This window comes from Lissotriton vulgaris, chromosome 1_1, assembly GCF_964263255.1.
Source record: "Lissotriton vulgaris chromosome 1_1, aLisVul1.2, whole genome shotgun sequence".
Lineage (NCBI taxonomy): Eukaryota > Metazoa > Chordata > Amphibia > Caudata > Salamandridae > Lissotriton > Lissotriton vulgaris.
In genome coordinates, this window is record NC_141685.1 from 2075589834 (window position 1) to 2075610061 (window position 20228).

Sequence of the window (20228 nt, forward strand, 5' to 3'; positions counted from 1 at the left end):
CTATTACAGGAGAGAACACTCCATTTCTTAAAATACGATCACCTAAATGAAGTATTGTCCTCCCGCAGATAGGAGGTGTTAACAAGAAACACCGGTGAGTAAAGTTCTTTTGAATGTGAATGAGTGTATTACAAACATTTCTAGAAATAGCTCGGCTGAGCTTTTGTGTTTTAATGTTGTCTAGGTTGTCCCGCGCCGTGGGCCGGAGGGCTTCTACCAATTGAATTGGTCACACTTACATAGAGGTAAGGGATAAGAGGCGGCTGTTGAGCCACGTAGTAACTTTGAAATTTGGTCAGCAACTGACACCTAACCCAGGTCTCCCTTTCATTTTTTCAGTATATGGTACTGATGAGAACTCGATAACACGAAGAGTTCGAAACGCGTAGACCCCGTTTGTTTATGCCATAAGAAAGTAAAAAGAATACAGAAATCAGTTGTGAATATTTACAAATAGGTCAAAAACATGATCTATGGCATTATAAAGAAATATTTGTTATGGATTAATCAATAAATGTCAATAATTGTATTATGTATTAGAGAGTGTATGTGAGAGTGTTTGATTGTGATTCACAAGTAAATGTATGTGTGAATGTCGTAAGGGGAGTATTTTAAATGTACATAATATGTTTCATATTTTGTATGTTATATGTTTTTTGAAATGAGAAAATTATCTTGAAAAATCAAAAAATTCAAATGAAGTAAAAAGTGAATAAAATCAATGATTGATTCAAGAGACTTAGATCCCCTCACTCTATGTTTAAATCAATTGTGAGTAGATGTTATTTTTTGAGAAATATTGAATAGCAGCATTGGCGCTTTTCTAGTTTTTGATACATTAGGCTGTGGCTTGGCCCTGCTGCTTGGGAGCCCATACCCAGTTGTCTTTTTTGACTATGTAACCCTAAGCATATATGAGGCCCCTGTTGTCTGTACTCCTGAGACTGCCTCATTCAGTTGCTAAGGCTTCTGTGTGACGTAGTCTCCCTCATCTGAGGTGAATAAATGCATTCTTTTTATATTTCAGCTTCTGTGCCAATTTCCTCTTTGTTGGTTTAAATGGACCAAGTATTAGTGAGACCCCTACGTTTTCCCACTCTCTCATATAATATTGTGTAGGATAGGGAGTACCCTGAGGCCCACTCCAGGGCCCGAACTGAGGCATCACACCCAATAACTGCAGGTAGCCTTGTCTATGGGTTTCATTAGCATGTATGCCTATTTTGATATATGAAGTACTCACCTTAGCTGAAGTGCATCACTCAATTGTTCTAAGTGTGTCCTCTATGCATGTGCCAAGAATGGGTTTGATTATACACATCACTGTGTCTGGGAGTTAGGTGGCATATCTTCACCAGCAGCCATTTCTAGAAATGTTAACCTAGACATGTATATATTTACATGGTCTACTGGTGACTGGCAGTGGATTCCCCTTGAATTTACACTGGATGTACGGTTTTGTATTGTATCATGTTATCACTTTGAGCACATCCTTTGAAGCAAAAGTGCATTTATTTTTTACCCTGACAAATACCGCAACACCTCATCTGAGGGTATTATGGTTGAAACATGTTGATCTTGTCTGGTGACATACCTCAGCAAGTTTAATTTACTACTGCAGCATCCTTCGCTTTAATCTTGACCCAGGGGCGAACTAGTAATGGTGTCTGCGCACTCACTCGGAAGTCAGTTTTAACCATCACAGCACCTTTCTGCATGTGCTGCTTACCTCTCTATTCACAGCTCACTTTAGGGTATATACCATACCTCTGCAAACATCTGTTGTGCTCCTCTCTCTCAGTGAAGGAGTTGTGCCCGAACCGTGGCTAGGTATCACATTGCGAGAAAGTACTTGATGATAAAGCATGCTGCCTATGCTTGGTGAGGGAAACCGTCCTTAAAAAAGAATATCCTATCCCTGTTAGGCTACCTTGTTTCTTGTATTCATTTCTCTTTCTTACTTAACCCCAGGTGTACTTTTGTGTGTTATAATGTTTAATTGGGGAGGTAACACCTGCTGGTCTTTAAATCTCCTGCGGCTCTCCTATGTGTTTCAATCCTCTTACTTTAGCATTTTGGTGCCTGCTGCCTGTCTCTGATCAGTCTGGGTGGGTGACCGCTAGGCTTTGTGTATTCCCTCTAGACAGCCACATAAAATGGGAGCTTAGGGTTGATTTGAATGGCCATCCTGGGAGGATGGGACAGAGTAGCTGGACCCAGCCTCACTTTCACCTGAATAGGCTGTGTCCTCTCCCCACGTAAAGGGTTGTATACCCACCTGTAGTGAGTCTGGAGCTAGGGCAGGAAGGTAGGACCTCTGCACCCTTCAAATACCTGTCTTTAAAGTCAACCCCCCTTCAAAGACCCATCTGGGTATAGGTACTGGACCACTGACACCAACACTTCAGTACACTTCTTACCAGTGAAGACTCTCCCAGGCAGAAGGACTGCTGTGCTGCTGATGGACTGCTACTCTGCTGGACGGCCGCTCTGCTGGACTGCTGCCTTGCTGTTCTTCCCTGCTGCTTGCTGTTCTCCAGCTGAAGGACTGGACCCGGAGTAACTCCAAGGGCTTGCTAGCTGGCCTTCTGATCTGAAATCTCAGGGGCATAAAAGACTTCCAACCTACCTGCTTCTGCACCTGGACTCTGCCATCTGTGAGTCTGCCCTGTCAAGTGGTACCACCCCCAGTCCTGGACCCTCGGAAGCGGGCCTAAGGTGCAGCTATAGCAAAACCCATGCATCCTATGCCGAACCAGCACATCGCTACTGTTGCATGGATCAAAATTGGTGTATCGCTTCTTTTGCGTGGATCAGAACTGGCGCATCACACTTATGCATGGCTCCAAACTGGCCCAGTTCTCCTGTTACATGTACCCTAACAACGCCTCTGCAGCGTGGATTGGCCCGAAATATCACCTTATGAACAAGCACTGTGCAACACTCTTCCCGGCGCGAGGACTTCTCTTCCCCATCAAAGGTATCCTCAACGATGGTGACAAATCTCCGGTATTGCAGCTCTTTGCACATCAGAGTTGACTCATCGCTGCTGCTGTGCAGATCAGGACTGGTGAATTGCTGCCACAGTTTGGATTAATGTAGACACATTGCTTCAGCTACACCCCACTTCTTCATCATCAATGCAGCCAGGATTAAGGTACTTTTCTTAGGCAGGCCTCACTGGGTCCCTGAATCTGGCCCATGCTCTAGTGCAATCAGCCTAAAGTCTCTACTTGTTCCCGGTATGTATCGATGAGATACCCAAAGTAAGAGCATATTGCTTCTAAGACCCATTTTACAGTTTTTCTTTAATCATTCATATCTCAAGGTATACTTATTGGATTTGTGTCATTTTTGCCTTGTTTTATGTATTAACTTGAGTTCTAATTCACTAACCTTGGGTGGAATCTTTTTGTGGGTATTTTTACTGTTTTACAGTTTGAAGTGTTGCTCAAATACTTTTCACTTTGCCTCTACGTTATGCCTAAGTGCTCTGTGCCAAGCTACCAGAGGGTGAGAAGAGGTTATTGTAGGGTATGCCTGCTTCTTACCCTGACTAGGATTGTTGTTGATGCTTGACAACGGCTCACGCCCAGTTAACCAACCTTTCACCTATATCCTTCCCTGCATTATATACATAACAGTACATAACGGTTCTTATGGAGTGACCTTTTACCTAGATCCGACACTGCATTCAGAAAGCAGGTTTTTCCCTAGTTCGAATCTCATACATTATGCATGAGGTTTCTTAGAAGTACAGCAGGACTACCATTTCCTGTATAACATCTCTGTAGAAAGTTCAGGCCCAGCGTCATCCTTTAGGCTGATACATGTAACAGATCAAAAAACTCGGAGAGGGAAGGACGGTCAGAAAGACAAGACAAGCGACAAATTCCAGAGACAAGCAGCATGCTCAAAATTACACTTCCAAAAAGAAGATAAACCAAAGCAAAAGCCACAGTTCAAAAAGAAGAAGGTTGCAGGTCTAAAGTTCAGACATGCCCAGAATTCTGAGGACTTGACTACTGAACGGGGAATGGGCTCTGACGATGCTAGACAGTGCGGCAGAAGTAACAATAGCTCACCAGAACCTGATTAAATTTCTGGTGATAGCAGACTTGAATGATTATATCACAGTAGAAACACTCGATACTAGGGTAAGTGTCCCACATAAAGTATACGAAATAACGTTACAGATGGAGGGGGACAAATGTACAACAGTGAGAGGTCTCTTTTGGGTGAACCTTACATTTGGATATGAAATTTTGTTAGCTGAATGAGATTGGCCTCCAACATTCGTCATGGATTGCCCTAAAGGACAAACAGTAATTTTACCAGCATTCTCAGATCATATTCCCAGGCACTTGCAACACACATATGCGCAGGAGTGGGCGGTAGCCCAGGCTCCACATAATTCCTTTAAAAAATACTACAACTGCACAGAGGCAGTATCCAATAAAGCAAGAAGCTAAAAAACAGTTCAGGGAGATCTTAGATCAAGTTGAATACCAAGGGGTGATCGAAAATTGCACCTCATCAATGAATAATCCTTTGTTTCCTGTCATGAAACCTGACAATTCATATTGTCCAGATTTAGATTACAGACAATTAAACACTTGCACTAAGACATTTGCAGTCCAAAATGCACACAGTGGCGCATTAATGAATAACATTGTGCAGAAAAAATATAAAGCAACACTTGATATCTCAAATGGATCCTTCTGCCAAATTATAGTGCCTGAAAGCAGACATCTAACAGCATTCTCAGAGCTAGGGTCCCAGCTGCAATTTTCTTGACTTCCTCAATGGTATAGGGACAGCCCGGGGTTGTATTCAGCTAGAGTAACTGAGTTACTTCAACATTTAGATGAAGAGGTATTGTCCTATGTGGATGATATTTATCTGACGGACGATGACCTAGAGGAACACTAAAACAAAGTGAATACCATCATTTTGCTGAGGGCTACAAATTGAACTTTAAAAAATCAAAATTTGCCCACCTCTGTTTCCTGTTTTTAGGATATGAGCTTTCAAGTGAAGAAAAAAGCCTGGCAGTCAGTTTTTTTGAAAAATGTGCACTGCTCCAACCTCCAAAATCATTAAATAATGTACAATCAATCCTGGGAATCCTACATTTTGGTAGAACATACATTTTAGATTACGCAGAAAGAGTAAAACCTTTCTACAACTTAATAAAACATGAATTTTCCATAAGACAATGGACACATGAACACACAGATACAATTTGTTCCTTACAAGCTTCCAAACACTTACAGACATGAGTAAACGTATGCTACCTGGTGATCCAAATAACTGTGGGTCAATTACGGTACAACTATATGACATACAATGAAGGTGGAACAGTACCAGTTGCATTCAAATCACATTTGTATACAAATGCTGAGATGTGCTGTGCATCTACAGAAAAGATACTGACAGCAGTACAGACTGCTGTAGTGAGCGAAAGAGCACTTGCCCAGGGGAAACGAATAATAGTAGTGACTCCGGTTCCAGCCTTAGAGGCTGGAACAAAGGCGAGAGTTCCTAACGTTAAAGTCTTAAATCTGAGGGATACAATGGGCTAATTCTCTCACTGCAACAGACACAAGCATTCCTGTAATTCGAACAAGAATATCCTCTACTAAACGAAATAATGCCTCTAGATCAGTATGAATATATAATTTACACTGACGGATCTGCTCAACCGGCCATAGGACATAGGACGTAAGCAACAATATAGCGCAGCATGTGCAATCATTAAAGGTTGCATGCGGGATGGAAAGTTCCATCCAAGTGGCACGGAAATGCAATCTCTAGGAGACTGCATAGCACAGCTGACAGAGTTAAAAGCCCTGATAAAGGTGCTGTTAAATACGGATTGAGAAGTCCCCACACTAATTGCGTGTGATTCATTGTACTGTATTCAGTCATATAATGAATATTTGCAGGACTTGATTCAAAACAGGTTTAAAGATGCAAAAGGTGGCCCAATTAAGCACATAATGCTATGGGAACAGGTAGTGGAGTTGAAAACACTCATTCTAAAACAAAACTAGTCAGTGAGATTATAGTGGCTGTCATTGCGTCACGCAAAAACAGTGGAGCAGTACCAAAACAATTTCCACTCAAGTACTCCTACAAGTTAGATGCCAATAACATTCCATTTGCTCAGATTCCTGGAGTGGGGGCTAGAGTACTTCCAAACATGGATTGTAGGTTAGGTTTAATTCTAGCAGCACACAAAGGGATAGGTTCTGCACATGCAAGAGTAACGGCAACTGTTTCTTTATTAAAATAACGCTATTGGTGGCTTGGTTTAACTAAGCGGACTAAAGACTATGTCTTGAAATGCGACATCTGCCAGCAGATAAAAGGTTCTACCATAACACGTCCAGCGCAGACTCCATTATTAATATCTGACAAACCACTAGCGTGTGTTTATTAGGGCCACTGCAGCCCCTTACAAAGAGATGGGGCTTACAGGTATATCATGGTTGCAGTGGATTCCTGCTCAAGGTACCTGTGGGTGTGGCCCCAAAGCTCGGCTGACGCTAGAACTACTATAAAAGATTTACAAGTCTTCATAGGGAAATATGCAATTGGCACATTACATTCTGACTAGAGCCCTGCGTTTAGCTCTCAGGCTTACAAGGAGGCCAAGGAGGTGTAGCATTGCGGTATTCCTCTCCGTACCATCCGGAGTATTAGACATGGATGAGAGCTGTGTAAAACATCTGTATGGAGTGCAGCGAGCTCTGAGCAACATGCCAATAGGTTCTCTAGGGGAGTCACTCTGTTAGATTTTGGGGTCTCTATTTGGCACAGGTAGGTACTTGTGACAAATAGGGACCCTTGCCTCTAGTCAGAGTCAAGTAAGGGTGTACACTCCTAAAATAACCCCTGCTCACCCCCTTGCTAACTTGGCACAAGCAGACAGGCTTATCTCAGAGGCAGTGTAAAGCATTTGTGAACACATATAGTAATCAAGTGACAACACTACATATGCACACCACACAAGTTTTATATAGGAAATAAGTATACTTTATATTGACTTAACACAAGACCACAAATGACAAAAATCCACAATACTGTACTTAAAATAGTAGAATTAGCTTAGTTTTCTTTAGATTTTAAAATGCGACACTGTGAGTCAATGTACCTTAAGATGCGACACGCAGAGCAACAAAAGTGTTGCAGGAAAGGTGATGTGGTAGTCCCTTACACGGAAGGACAGTGATGCATTGAAGATCTGGTGCAAAGGAATAAAGATGGCACTTTCTCCTTGATGCAACATGCTTCCCTGTAATGCGGCTGCGTCTGCTGTGATGTTGATCCTCTTCTCTGGTGATGCGAGATTCTTTACACGATGCGAGCCGCAACAGTGCCTGCGATATGCTTCCCAGTCTGCTGCAAAGTCGATCCTATCTCCTGGCAATGCGAGTTGCTTCCACAGTGAGGCGAGCTGCGACAGGACCTGCGACGCTCTTTCCGGTGATGCAGCAGCATCTGCTGCAACGTCGATCCTCTTCTCTGGCGATGAGCCGTGACAGGACCTGCAACACTCTTCCCGGTGATGCGGCGGCATCTGTTGCGAGGTAGATCCTCTTCTCCCGCTATGTGCCAAGACAGGCCCTGCAACACGCTTCTCGGAGATGTGGCGGCATCTCATGCGACGTCGATCCTCATCTCCTGTGACATGCTTCACAGTGATGCGGCGGCATTTGCTGCAATGTCGATCCTCTTCTCCGGCAATGCGAGGCCCTTCGTGTTGTGAAGCGGGAGCGGCAGTTCGGCGACTCGCTTCTTGTTCTTGAGTCACGCTTCCGGCTCCTTGTGACACCAAGTCCTCACAAAGTCCAGTACAACTGCAGGCACCTCAGGAAGAGTGAAGTCTGTTGCCCCTAAAACTTCAGCAGGAGGCAAGCTCTGTTCCAAGCCCTTTTGAGATCCTTACCAGTTGAAATAAAGTACACAAAGTTCCTTTCTCCTTCCTTCGGCAGTCAGGCAACCACTGCAGACCAATTCACCAAGCAGCACTTCAGCTTAAAGATTGTCTCTCCTCAGTATCTCTGGTTCGACTCCTCAGCAAAGCGTTCTTCTTGTTGTCCAAAACCGATCTAAACTCTTGGGATCAGGGTCCCAATACTTATACCCTTAAATTCTTTGTCCTCTGAGGGAAGAGGGGCCTTGCCTAGTCCAAACCAGTTCTGGAGCACTCAATTTACGTGACTCCTTCGTTCCTTTCACAGTGCAGGGCAGAAAGATCAGACGCCCCACAGGAGGTGGAGCCAGCATTGTGGACGAAAGGCACAGCCATGGAGAACTCTGTTGACATGACTCCTTCTCTCCTTTCACAGTTCAAGGCGGTGACATCAGACGCACCATAGGAGGTGGAGCCAGCATTGTGGAGGGAAGGAACAGCCCTATTCAGGTCCCAGGTGCAACTCCTCCCTCCCATCTAGATGCAGATCTCTCTTTTCACCACTGGGCTGACTCACCATGACTCCAGGAATCCCCCAGCCCTGTCACTCAAACTCCAGATAAGGAATACACAACCTAGCGGAGGCAGGCTTGGATAGTTAGACAAGAAAATACCTACTTTCTAAAAGTGGTATATTTTCAAACACAGAATGTTAAAACCAACTTCACTAAAAGATGTATTTTTATCATTCAGTTCAGGCATACTAAACTCAAATTTCTGCCATTTCCCTGAGTCAGGATTATAAAATGTAATAATCGAACTACCCATTCTGGCCTATGGGAAATAGGTAGCCTTGCAATAGTGAAAAACAAAAATGGCTGCAATTAACTTTTAAAACATGCCACACACACCGGGGCTTGTCCTACCGTATACTTACAATGCACCCTGCCCTTGGGCCTACCTAGGGGTGTCTGATATGAAGAAAAGGGAAGGTTTAGGGACTGGCAAGTGGGTGCACTTGCCCAGTCAACATGGCAGTACCAGACTGCACACAGGCTCTGCAATGGCAGACCTGAGACACACTTTTACAAGCTGCTTCAATGGGTGGCAAAACCAGTGCTACAAGCCCAACAGCAGCGTTTGGTTTACAAGCCCTGGGCACACTCAGTACGCTGTATTAGGGTCTGACAAGTAAACCAAACAAGCCAATCATGGAGTCACTAATCCATACATCAAATTACAATAGGGAGAGCATATGCACTTTAGCACTGATTAGCAGTGGTAAAGTGCCCAGAGTCATAAAACCAACAAAAACAGGTCATACAAAATACAGGAGGAAGGCAAAAAGTTCACGGATGACCCTACAATATGAGGTCCTAGTTGGGACAAGAATGTGGGTACCTGATCTTGATGTGAAGGCGAAGTGGCGAATGAAAATCCTTTTGACATCCATGATCGTTTGGCTGTTTTACAGGATCTAAATAAATCCAGGACACAACAAAGTAATGTTCACCTGGAACAGACCACCACTGGGGAAGTCAAATCAGTCACAGCTAGACCTGTCTGGATCCCAAAAGTCAGGAATCTGGTCAGAGAGAAAATAGCGGACTGGAAAGATTGTACAGGTCCTAGCAGTCGAAGGAACAAAAACTTTACTTCTACTGCCTCTTTCCAAAAAAAAGAAGAAAAGAATTGTCTCAATCGACCTAATCAAACCTCACTATGGGGCCGATACTGAGTAGTAGGCCACGTGGACTCCAAAGTAGCAGAAGCCTCCTCTCCCTACAATTCAAGAAGTTCAAACGGAAAGACTCATCACGTTCGAAGAGTCCCCTGTACGGAATGATGGACTTTGTAATAATGCTATGGAACTCGTTCCTCTTGAACCTGAAGTTCAAATTCAGAATCAAAATGAAAGACACATTTTAATTCGACCAAATACACTAGTCTACATCAACATGCCACAACAAGAGAAAACTATAATTTCTACAAATCCTAATGCAATACCAACAATTGATCGAACTGCTTCTGGCTACTTCATAAGCTTTGATACATTTTCTTTGGATCCAAGTGAACCTGAAACAATGGCAGCCCAAAAATCACGCAAGCAGCAAGTTAAAGACTTTCTGAACTTTCTTAAAATGGCTTACCGGGTATCACATTGAGTAGAATTATGGGTAATCACCGGGATACTTTTCTTTCTTTTCTGAGTAGGCTTAGTACTACGTTTTAGCATTCTTGTTAATGGAAAATACCTATCGACAAAGCTCTGCAGCCCAAAAGGTAAATGCAAATTTAAAACTGAATCAATCATCTCATCTAGAACAAAGAGACTTGTCATCAGTGAACATTACAGCAGTTCCTATACCGGATGGTATAGTTTGGGACGAGGTTGATTTCGATATATTTGGCCGACTTAACTTTTAAAAATTCCTTATTTATTCCAAATATTGTTGAGTGATATCATTACCTCAAGTACATTTTCCTATGATTCGGACTTTGAAACTGTAAATAACATGTTGTCTGATTTAGAAAAATCTTCTGCATTTTCTAATAGTGAAACATTGAAAAGCACACCAGGTTTTGAAACTGTGTATTGTTTTCAACATTGTGGTCATCACATTTTGCATGAATCTGCTAATCCTAGGAATGTATTCACATACCATCAGTGGGAACATTGTCCAACACAGCCAAATGGCAGTTTAAAAAGCCTTTACACAAAAGTTTCCATATTTTGCAGGCTTTAATATGTCTGACCCAGCCTCATATTATTATAAGGTTGCACCAACATTAGCACAGAAAAATATGTTAACAAACACCGAAAAGATTTAGGGGCAGATTTATGTTAACTGGCGCATCCCGAGGGATGCGCCAGTTAACATGCGCCACAGTGCGCCACAGCTACGCCACCCATGGTGCGCCGCATTTATGATGCGGCGCACCATGGGGCAAAAACGGCACAGATGCGTGACGCATCTGTGCCGGAAATGTGGCGCATTGCTGGAGTTGCGTCGCAAGCGCCACGCAGCTCCAGCAATGCTCTGGGGGGGCCTATTCTTTCAATGCTGCCTCAAGCCTTACGCCTGCTTCAAGCAGGCGCAGGGTTTTGACGCAGCATTGCCCTGAAAGTGACTGAGTGAAATCTCATAGATTTCACTCAGCCACTTTCAGGAGGCGTTCCTGCGCAGGAACGCCCCCCCCGCGCAGGAACGCCTCCTCATGGCGCAGTGCTGTACAACGTGACGCATCTCCTAGATGCGTCACGTTGTAAATAGGGCGCAGGGATGCGCCACGTTTCCGTGCCATTGCGTCACGCAACGGCGGCGTAAACGTGGCGCAAGTCCTTCATAAATCTGCCCCTTACTCTTCATCCTTTATTGCCTAGTTGTCTGAACAAGGTTACGACTTATGGAAAGACACATTAGACTTACAATCAGTCTGGGGTACTAGAGAATGTCAAGTTCATAAAACAGAACCTTTGTCTAGATCATGCCTTATCCCTCAACAGATCATGTTTTTGAATGAGACAGTGTAACAGGCATCTGGCCTTGAACTAGCCAAGAACAACGTTTTGAACACACCTTGGCTGCCAACTCCATCACATACCGAGGGGAAAGAAACATCACAAAAAAAGATGACATCATACAATACAATAGATCAGACCCCGATTGGAAGAAATAGTTGATTTGGCCCACAGACACCAATAGTCGTCAGGCAAGATTCATGGGTAAAACCAAAGAGTTCACTATCCATAGGCTAGATCCACGTTATATACAAAGAAAACATCCAGGGGTAGTGACATCCTACACTGTTGGGAAGTTGTGCTTTGATTGGCTAAAAATATCAACACTCACACAGGTGAAGCAACACTTATCCTCACTGTCAAAGGATTTGGATCTTTGGGATTTTTTACTAGGTCCCAGGAAGTCACGTCAGAAAAGTTTCATTTATACTGGCATTTATGCTGCCTACAATGAAATATGGAAAATATCCCAACAAGAGGCCACAGAGATATTACATGAGATAGAACGTATAAATCTAGAAAAATCTCTAGCAGTGGTAGACATTGTGTTAACAACATTTACCTCCAGGATATATTCCTTAGGCAACATTGTATCTTCTTTGATATACAAACTAGAACATAATTATTACAACACAGGCAATCTCAATTACGTTCTATTATGTTGTTAAGCTGGACGCTGCAATCTTTGCGTGCAGGCTATGTGCCTTGCCGTTTTATCAACAGCACGTCTGTTTTCTGAATACAATCTAACAGATAAACAGATAGAAATGGCACAAAGGGGAGTAAAATATACAATGCTGGGTATCGAAAAACTGGATAGATTACCATATACAGTGGCAGAATCACTGCCCACAGAATGACTAATCCCTGGCCACATAACTCTACCGGTCACTACTTTTCAGTTTCACTATTGTCTTGAACAAAAGCAGGCAGGCAGATATGAAGAAATTGGTAAGGAATACATTAGGATTCATGGTAATTACCCTACAGTTTTCGAAGCTGGAGTGGGGATCGACAAGTGTTTCTAAGTGGTACAAACTGTGAGAATGCTTTAAGTGGATCACTCATATGTCAGGATATAATGCTGCACAGGGCTTGTAATGGTTCTAAAGCGATCTTGTCCTGTCATCTGAGGAGTGCACCAGCTGCAGTGATTACTCAGGCATTTAGGCTACTTTCAAATGAGAGTTCTTGATGCTGAACAGTCAAGGCTGTTTCGGAATGCTCCTGGGCAGTGCATAACTGGTAACAGTGAGCTTGAGGGTTATTTATTGTGTACAAGGTTTGTTTCCACCGACCCATAAAGTCAGGGAGGCACAGTTATGGCCTTCATTGAATGTTTCTTTAACACAGTTTGATACTCTAGGCAGAATGAAAGCCATGCTTTTACAGAGCTCTGTGCACCACCGCGCAAGCGACTTTTGAGCTCCAGATCACAAGGAGTTCGGCAAAGATACAGGCGCTTATCCATACAAATTGCCTTTTCCATTTTGCAGAAATTGTAAATCGTATCTTTAACATGTCTGATACAATAGGCATAGTCTACCTATTTAAAACCATAGGTTCTAGACTTCTAGGCACCTTTCAGAAGGTACTTGGAGTTATACCAAACTTCGTACACTCCATATTTGGAAGCATCTTTGGAGGACTTCCGCTAATCCTGTTTCTAATAACAGGTATCCTGATTGTTTTCTATCTGCTACGCAATGGATGTCCAAGTCACCAAGGAGATGGGAAAAGCACTCCTGTATCGTAAATACTGTGACTGCATGGTTCAACATTTAGGCATGCCTCGCCTAAGACAACTAAGTGCATCTTGGTTCTTGTCATTTTGATCAGTCTGGATGGACTGTATCTTACCTGTCCTCCGATGCCTGTTTTGTGGGGAAGAATGCTTGTTAGACCTTTGTTTGATACTTCCATCAAGTACGCAACTGGATGTGAATGCTCTACTGGACCCGATAATGGGCCATTTTCTGCAGTGGACACCGGCTCCTCCACTGACACCCAGGATTTGGACGGTGCACAGACTGCCACATCACCGGCTGCGGACACTGTGGAAGATCTGTGCTCAATTGACATACTCTGCGGGGAGCTATAGGGGCCGTCTACTGCGGAAGCAAGCAACAAAAATGTTCTGTCTACCTGCTAGGACACATAAAAAATTGACTCATTTTGGCTTGTCGTGTGCTGGAAGAAATTTGCCCTTTTTTAAACAAACTCAAATTTTTACCTCAAAAAAAAAATTGATATTCCTTTCATTTTTGGGCATACATGGCTTTCCTACGCTTATAGTGGTTAGAACTATAACTACGGACACTTTAGAGCTATGGCTTGCAAACATTTTCTTTTCAAATGTTTTAGGTTTTTAGAAATGTTTTAGAATCTTTTAAAGAGGTTAGAAAAACAAATGTTTTTGATGAACTTTGAGCGTACCTATATCTAGTTAGGCTAGTAGTACAATATTAAGTTACATATGTTGTCCAGTCGGAAGTGGAGTGGGTGTTATATTCCATATAGGTACCCTGTAGAGACGCAGGTAACATTGCAACCTTTCACCTATATCCTTCCCTACATTACATACATAGCAGTTCAAAGGTACTGACCTGTTACCTAGATAAGACACTGCACTCAAAACTCAGGTTTTTTCCAAGTTCGAATCTCATACATTATTCATGAGGTTTCTTGGCAGCACAGTTGGACTACCATCTACTGTATAATATCTCTATATAAAGTTCAGGCCCAACGTTATCCTTTAGGCCCACACAGTAACACAGCAAGGTAGGACCCCTGGGGAGGCCTTGGGTATATAAACATCATATCTTGCTTAGAAGGACAGAGGAGAACTTGACTTTCCGTCTGAAACACTGACCAGAGACGCTGAGCTTCCTGCATGCAGATGCTTCAGCCCGCAGTGGTATAACATCCCTTGTGTAGTCTCCAACTCGAGACCAGCACAGGGTCACAATTATGACCATCTTCAACGTATCTGGAGTGCAAGACATGAAAGAACGTCTAGAGGAATCTAGCAGAATCTAAGTTAATCTTCATGAGAGTTGCAATGGAAGTACAAGTGATTGTTACAAAATTGACTTGGCTGAGTATCGTCATCGCTGTGAAAAGTGGCTATTGTAATATATTACAAATATTCACATTGAGTCAAGTCTTTGTCATAAGGGGTAAACATCATAATAATTCACTGTAATCTTGATGATAAAGGGTTGATTTCTCTGCCCAGTACCTTAAAGGTGATGTGTTACCACAGTATGGCTAGTCTTGCTTCATGGCAGCCTCGTAACATTGTGGTTACATTTATAGCACCAAACACAACAGTTCAGAATACACAGATCCACACCCCAAAGCATTTGCAAAAAATAGTGTGTTTCATTTTACGGTTTCACACATGCATACATGAGTGCAGCCAAATGACTTTGGGATATCAGGAAATCCTGCTGTAGTAAAGATGTTTGCTCTTCTGACATTGTCTGCGTGCGTGTTCAAGGGGAACTATGTATGCTGCTCATTTGCTTTGTGCACATTTTCCACCACTTAGCAGGGTATAATGCTAAAGGTTGACTTAGAAGTTCCAAGCATCAATCCTACCATCTGCTGAGTGGTGCCTGTTACAACGATTGCTAGTGCCTCTATTATTTTCATGAATGGGGGTGGCAGTGGATCTCCATGTTGGGCTCCAGGGTACCGGTAATGGTAAAAATATATTTTGTATGGTGCCCATATTGAGCCAGCGTATCCTCTGGATCTCAACATGACTCATATTTATGTGTTACAGTCTTACTCTTTCAATCCAGGATCTTGTCCTGTGTTGCCGGGCCAATTGAGGTAATTGATTGATGTTGGTCAACAAAGAGAGAGATAGGGTTATAGGGCACTCTTAGACCCCAGTCAATTAACAAATAAACAAAGGAAGAGTGTCCCTCAGAGAAGCGTTATAGCACGTAGGATAAGAGGCCAGGTGGAAGTGGTCCCAAAGGTGGACCAATTTCATGAAAAAATACAAGGTTTTTTCAGGAAACCCTCACTCACCCTAGTGGTGACATGCTTCATCATCGGGTCCACCGGGAGAGATCGAATACCTCCCCGGTGTGCTGCGACGCCAGGAGACTGCGGAGCAGGTTTTGTGAAGGAGAGATGTGAAAAAATTGAGGTTTAAAAATGCCAAAAGTTGTACCAAAAAATAATTTATTAGCTGGTCAACTTGACATAATAAAAACTAACTATGTGAAGGGAGAACTAGCCAAATAAATTATACTGGTGTCTCCCTGTTACAGAGAGGTCAACATGTTTCTGCCCATGGTATGTGTGACTTTACTGGGCTTTCTTCAGGACCAGTAAGCGAGTGTTACCTTAACCGGTGTGGGCGCGCTAAGGCTCACCCTGCTAAAGGTAGTGAAAGTTAAAAATAGCACTATGTGTAAAAAAAGGTGCAAAATAAAAAGAACAAACTAATAAGTTAGGGAATTACCTCTTTTGTGAGGAACCTAGAAGTCTGTGGACCAAAAAGTAAGACAAACAAAAATCATAAAATAAATGAGTATTGGTCATTTTTTAGCATTGTTATTGATGCTTTTCAGTGGCGTGATACGTGCTGGCATACTTATCAAAGGCCGTGGCCGAGATGCTTGGGAAGTAGAGAAATAGTTGTGCCGCAAGCCGGAGTGGTGGGCCTCAACTAGCGCTAGAAAATCGAGTCCAGCGCGATCTGTTGTACGTGTGGTGAAGCAACAGATTGGCAAGTGGAGACTTAAAGTGTTAAATCTGACCGTGAGAGGGGCCAGGAGATGGCTACCTGTAATAAATCGCTGCCTATAGTAGGGTGCCGGGGAAAATAACCCCGAAGTGTACAGCGGAAAAGCAGAGCTGCAATGTGAATAGCGAATGCTCTGCTGGCCGTGATTTATAATTCTAATCAGGCAAGCAAAAGTGAGCGAACAAAGTAAAAACTTCTCACTTGTCTAAAAAATGAACCACGCCCCATAGAACTCAGGAGGGGGGTGGGAGCGACAATGGCACACCCTAATTAGGGAAGGAAACAACAAACAAACACAAAGGGATTTTAGAAAACTGGCAGAGTTTGCAAGGAATAGACTTATCTGATCTGGAGTCTCAGAAGAGAAGAATTCTTACGCCCGCAACGCTCAGCACCCTCTCGGTACCTAGCTGTTCCCTCGCTGGATCTCGTGGATCCTGAGCGAAGGGCGAGCCCGGTAATATGAGGGAGGTGCCTGAGCGCGGGCCTATGGGAGCTGTTAGTTCATAGCGAGGCTTGGAACTGAAGTCGCGTAGTCCCGCGAGAGTGGGTATCAGCGTGGGACTACGTCAACACAATCTCATATCGAGGCTTGGGAGTTGTGAGGCTTGAAACGCAAGCTATGGGCGTTTTGTTCAAGCGATTGAGTTGGTGACATACTCACGAGTGAAAGAAGAGCCAGCCTGAGGTGTTACAGAGAGTAACGTCCGACACCCGCTTATTACAGGTACCAGATATAAAAAATTGAATAATACATATCCAGTAAATTGTCCATATCTTATCCGGGTGATGGGGGCGGCAAGATATTCTGCGTGCTGTGTGTTTTAACCATTAGTAATACTTAAATGGGACACATTGATCTAACAATTGCCCAATGGTACTAGGGATCAAGCACGACTGAAAATTATTAGTCCAAGGTATTTGGTCATTAAGCCCATGAATGTGGGTGCTGAGTCTATAGACCCAGCGCTGTTCTTTCTCAAACAGGATGCTGTCTCTGTTTCTGGGGCACCTGATTTGCTCAATAATTGTCCAGGTCATATCGTTGGGAGTGTGGTTTGCTTGCAAGTAATGTTCACTGAGTTTCGTTGTAGCTTTTTTGCAACAAATTTTGCTCCGGTGTTCACCAATGCGTGTTTTCACTTTACGTGTTGTCATGCCAACGTATTGTTTTGCACAGGGGCATGTTATCAAGTAAACCACATTGGCAGAGTTACAATTTGTGTGAGATTTTTGTATCCATACTTTTCCAGGTTCCAAGTTAAGTTGTTTAGTATGGGTGGTCAGATGGCACACACTACAGTCAGTACAGGGAAAATGCCCAGTAATGGGTGGTAAGCGCCATGGCTCTGTAACAGATCTGGTGAGTGTTGCTGAAGTGCTTGGTAATGGCCTGGTATGTACCAATGCGTCTTTCAAACTCCTACCCTTTTTAAAGGAGAACAGGGGTTTTTCCCAATCGTTCTTATTGCTTGTGATTATTCTCCAGTTTTTGTTGATGGATTTCTTTATCTTATCTGACAAGGTACTGTATGTGGTTACACACGTAAGAGGCATCTCTGTGTTAGTTTTATCAGTCTCTTCAAGAAGGGCTTCACGGGGTTGGTTGCGTGCCCGTGTCTGGCCTGTATTGAGAATTCTTTGTGGATATCCTCTTTGTTTTAGTTTTTCTGTCAAATCTTTTGCCTGGGTTTTATAGTCTGAGATGTTACTACAATACCTTCTAAGGCGAAGAAATTGCCCATAGGGCAGATTCTCTCGCAGAGGTCTCGGGTGAAAGCTGTTAAACTCCAAGAGGTTATTTTTTGCAGTGGGCTTGTGATGGGTCACGGTCGTCAGACATGTGCCCTCTATTTTGATCTCTACATCGAGAAAGACAATAGATTCCTTGCTGTAGTTATGAGTGAATCTCAAGTAAGGATAAAGAGTGTTGATCCAGCTCAGAAACTGAGTAAGGCTGTCTTCATTCCCTGTCCATAGGAGGAGAATATCATCGATATACCTCCTCCATAAGCCTATGGAGGAGGCGAAAGGGTTTGTTGTGGGCAGGATATGTTTGGTTTCGAAATCATATACATACAAACCCGCTACGCTAGGAGCGAATGTACTGCCCATTGAGGTCCCTGTGCTCTGTAGGTATAGTTGTCCGTTAAATTCAAAGTAATTTTCTTTGAGTGCCATCCTTGCACATTGTAAGATAAATCCTTTCGGGGTGGTGTACTCCCAGTTGACAGTGTCTACTGCTTCAGCCAGTACCCGCAATGTTTCTTCCTGGGGGATGCTGGTATAAAGACTTTCTATGTCCATGGTGACCAGAATTACAGAGTCTTGTGCAAATGAGATGTCATTGAGTAGCCTGAGTAGACTTTTTGTGTCTTTAAGGTAGGTACTTGAGTTCTGCACTATTGGTTTCAGATAGTGGTCACAAAAAGAGGATAGTGGCTCCAATACAGATCCGATTCCAGACACAATCGGCCGACCTGGGGGTGGCAATATTTTTTTGTGAGTTTTTGGCAACGTGTAAAAATATGGAATCGTTGGACCTCCTGACATCAGATATGCCGCTTCATGTGGGGAGATTTGTTCATTAATCTCCGCATCACGTACCAAATTTGCTATCCGTGTTTTCATTTCCGCGGTGGGGTCTGTGGGGAGGGGCTGGTAGTTGGTCCGATCGTTAAGGAGTGTCATGCACACCTTTTCATATTCAGAGGTATCCTGAATTACGATCCCCCCACCTTTGTCTGCTGGTTTGATCGTGATTTCACTGTTGTTTTTAAGACTTTCTAAAGCTTTATGTTCCTCAGCCGTGAAGTTGTTGAACTGTTTGGGAATCGTAGCCATTTCAAGATCTTTCACAACGGCTTGTTCAAAGGCAGTAATTGCTGCCGGTATTGTATGTGGTAGGGGCAAAATCTACCTTCATGCCTCCACCACATACAATACCGGCAGCAATTACTGCCTTTGAACAAGCCGTTGTGAAAGATCTTGAAATGGCTACGATTCACGGCTGAGGAACATAAAGCTTTAGAAAGTCTTAAAAACAACAGTGAAATCACGATCAAACCAGCAGACAAAGGTGGGGGGATCGTAATTCAGGATACCTCTGAATATGAAAAGGTGTGCATGACACTCCTTAACAATCGGACCAACTACCAGCCCCCCACAGACCCCACCGTGGAAATGAAAACACGGATAGCAAATTTGGTACGTGATGCGGAGATTAATGAACAAATCTCCCCACATGAAGCGGCATATCTGATGTCAGGAGGTCCAACGATTCCATATTTTTACACGTTGCCAAAAATTCACAAAAACATATTGCCACCCCCAGGTCGGCTGATTGTATCTGGAATCAGATCTGTATTGGAGCCACTATCCTCTTTTTGTGACCACTATCTGAAAACCAATAGTGCAGAACTCAAGTACCTACCTTAAAGACACAAAAAGTCTACTCAGGCTACTCAATGACATCTCATTTGCACAAGACTCTGTAATTCTGGTCACCATGGACATAGAAAGTCTTTATACCAGCATCCCCCAGGAAGAAACATTGCGGGTACTGGCTGAAGCAGTAGACACTGTCAACTGGGAGTACACCACCCCGAAAGGATTTATCTTACAATGTGCAAGGATGGCACTCAAAGAAAATTACTTTGAATTTAAAGGACAACTATACCTACAGAGCACAGGGACCTCAATGGGCAGTACCTTCGCTCCTAGCGTAGCAGGTTTGTATGTATATGATTTCGAAACCAAACATATCCTGCCCACAACAAACCCTTTCGCCTCCTCCATAGGCTTATGGAGGAGGTATATCGATGATATTCTCCTCCTATGGACAGGGAATGAAGACAGCCTTACTCAGTTTCTGAGCTGGATCAACACTCTTGATCCTTACTTGAGATTCACTCATAACTACAGCAAGGAATCTATTGTCTTTCTCGATGTAGAGATCAAAATAGAGGGCACATGTCTGACGACCGTGACCCATCACAAGCCCACTGCAAAAAATA